Source organism: Vulpes lagopus, chromosome 2 (genome assembly GCF_018345385.1).
Source record: "Vulpes lagopus strain Blue_001 chromosome 2, ASM1834538v1, whole genome shotgun sequence".
Lineage (NCBI taxonomy): Eukaryota > Metazoa > Chordata > Mammalia > Carnivora > Canidae > Vulpes > Vulpes lagopus.
In genome coordinates, this window is record NC_054825.1 from 20,065,869 (window position 1) to 20,068,769 (window position 2,901).

At 39.4% G+C, this 2,901-nt stretch overlaps 1 pseudogene; it reads right to left on the reverse strand.

Moving 5' to 3' along the window:
* Window positions 1-268: 268 nt before the first annotated feature.
* Window positions 269-737, reverse strand: LOC121485050 (annotated as a pseudogene).
* Between the last annotated feature and the right edge of the window lie 2,164 nt (window positions 738-2,901).

A 2,901-nucleotide genomic window follows, 5' to 3' on the forward strand; every position in this document is an offset into this window, starting at 1 on the left:
CTTTTTACTAATCAAAAGATACAGAGTGGCTGTATGAATATAAAAGCACAAGACCTACTATATGCTGTCTCTAAAAGACTACTTTAGATTTGAGAACACACATAGGCTAAAAGTGAAGGATGAGTAAAGATATTCCATGAGAATTTTAACCAAAAAAACAGGGGTGGCTATATTTATATCATTCAGAAATTGCCACGGCAGACAAAGAAGATCATTACATAATGATAAAATGGTCAATTCAATAGGAAGATACAAAAATTTTTTTTTCTGCAGATCATTGGACTTTATAAGAGGAATCACTGCTAATTACTTAGAAGCTACTGTCTAAGCCAAAATCCATGAGGTCCACATGAACGTACAGTTAGACGGATACGAAACAAACGCATGGTCAAAACCATGAAATATCCTGATGCCCGGGTGATGAAGGCTGGGGTGAAGTATGCACATTTATTTCAAGCTGTTAAAGAGTTTGTGGGCCACACAGTGGTCCCTTGCATGCAGGAAATCAAAGAGCTCCTCTGTGCAATCCTCCTCTGTCTGTGACCTGGAGGATACACGCTGGTCACAGAGCTCTAGCCGCTCCGGAGCCTTTACACATTTCTCCAGCTGCTCGCATTGCTCTCTCACTGTTGTTAGGGGATCCACTAATTCCTCCTCCTCTTCTTCCTCCTCCTTGGGATCTCCGACCCGGTCAGCATCTTTTGCTCGTCCTCCAGCCCCATGTCCCACTACGGTTCTGAATTCAACACCAGCAGCAACAGCGGCACCTATTCCACTTCAGGATCAGCGGTGTAGAGCCGCCTTCAGCCCAGGGCCTGATCCTGGAGACCCGGGATCGAGTCCCACGTCTGGCTCCCTGTGTGGAGCCTGCTTCTCCCTCTACCTGTGTCTCTTCCTCTCTCTCTCTGTGTCTCTCTGTCTCTCATGAATGAATACATAAATAAACATCTTAACACCCCCCCCCCCCAAAAAAAACCAGACATAGACCAATGGAACAAAAAAGAGATTCTAGAAAGAAAGCCATACATATACAGTCAGTAGAACTTTGACAAAGGTGTCAAGAATACAGCATGGGGGAAGGATAGTCTTTTCAATAAGTGGTGTTGGGAAGACTGGATACACATATATAAAAGAATGAAATTGGACCCTTATCATATACCATACATAAAAATAAAAACAAAATAAAATAAAAAAATAAAAACAAAATGGATTAAAGGCTTAAAGGTAATATCTGAAACTCTAAGACTCCTAAAAGAAAACAGGTAAAACCTTTTTGACTTTGTTCTTATAAATGATTTCTTGGATATGACACCAAAAACACATGTAAAAAAAAAATCTAAAAATAAACAAGTGGGATTGCATCAAACTGAAAACTTCTACACAGCAAAGAGAAAAAATAACAAAATGAAAAGGTGATGTATGGAATAGGTTAAAATAAGCCACGTATCTGATAAAGGGTTAATATTCAAAATATATAAGGAACTCCTATACTTAATAGAAAAAAAACCCCACATGATCCAATTATGACATAGGAAAAGGAATTGAACAGACATTTCTCCGAAGAAGACATACAAATCATGAACAGTTCTATGAAAAAAGTATGCAACATCACTAATCAGGGAAATACAAATCAAAACCACAATATCACTTTATACCTGTTAAAATGGCTATTATAAAAAAGGTAAGACATAACAAATGCTGGTGATGTGGAGAAAAGGGAAAACAACATGAAAGTTCCTCAAAAAACTAAAAATAGAACCATTGTGTAATCCAGCAATCCCACTTCTGGATAGTTATTCAAAGGAATTGACAGTGTGGTACTGGCACAAAAACAGACACATAGATCAATGGAACAGAATAGAGAACCCAGAAGTGGACCCTGAACTTTATGGTCAACTAATATTCGATAAAGGAGGAAAGACTATCCACTGGAAGAAAGACAGTCTCTTCAATAGATGGTGCTGGGAAAATTGGACATCCACATGCAGAAGAATGAAATTAGACCACTCTCTTTCACCATACACAAAGATAAACTTGAAATGGATGAAAGATCTAAATGTGAGACAAGATTCCATCAAAATCTTAGAAGAGAAAACAGGCAACACCCTTTTTGAACTCAGCCACAGTAACTTCTTGCAAGATACATCCACGAAGGCAAAAGAAACAAAAGCAAAAATGAACTATTGGGACTTCATCAAGATAAGAAGCTTTTGCACAGCAAAGGATACAGTCAACAAAACTAAAAGACAACCTACAGAATGGGAGAAGATATTTGCAAATGACGTATCAGATAAAGGGCTAGTTTCCAAGATCTGCAAAGAACTTATTAAACTCAACACCAAAGAAACAAACAATCCAATCATGAAATGGGCAAAAGACATGAAGAGAAATCTCACAGAGGAAGACATGGACATGGCCAACATGCACATGAGAAAATGCTCTGCATCACTTGCCATCAGGGAAATACAAATCAAAACCACAACGAGAAAAACAAAACAAAACAAACAAACAAACAAACAAACAAAAACCACAACGAGATACCACCTCACACCAGTGAGAAGGGGGAAAACTAACAAGGCAGGAAACCACAAATGTTGGAGAGGATGTGGAGAAAAGGGAACCCTCTTACACTGTTGGTGGGAATGTGAACTGGTGCAGCCACTCTGGAAAACTGTGTGGAGGTTCCTCAAAGAGTTAAAAAGAGACCTGCCCTACGACCCAGCAATTGCGCTGTTGGGGATTTACCCCAAAGATTCAGATGCAATGAAACGCCAGGACACCTGCACCCCGATGTTTCTAGCAGCAATGTCCACAATAGCCAAACTGTGGAAGGAGCCTCGGTGTCCATCGAAAGATGAATGGATAAAGAAGATGTGGTTTATGTATCCAATGGAATATTCC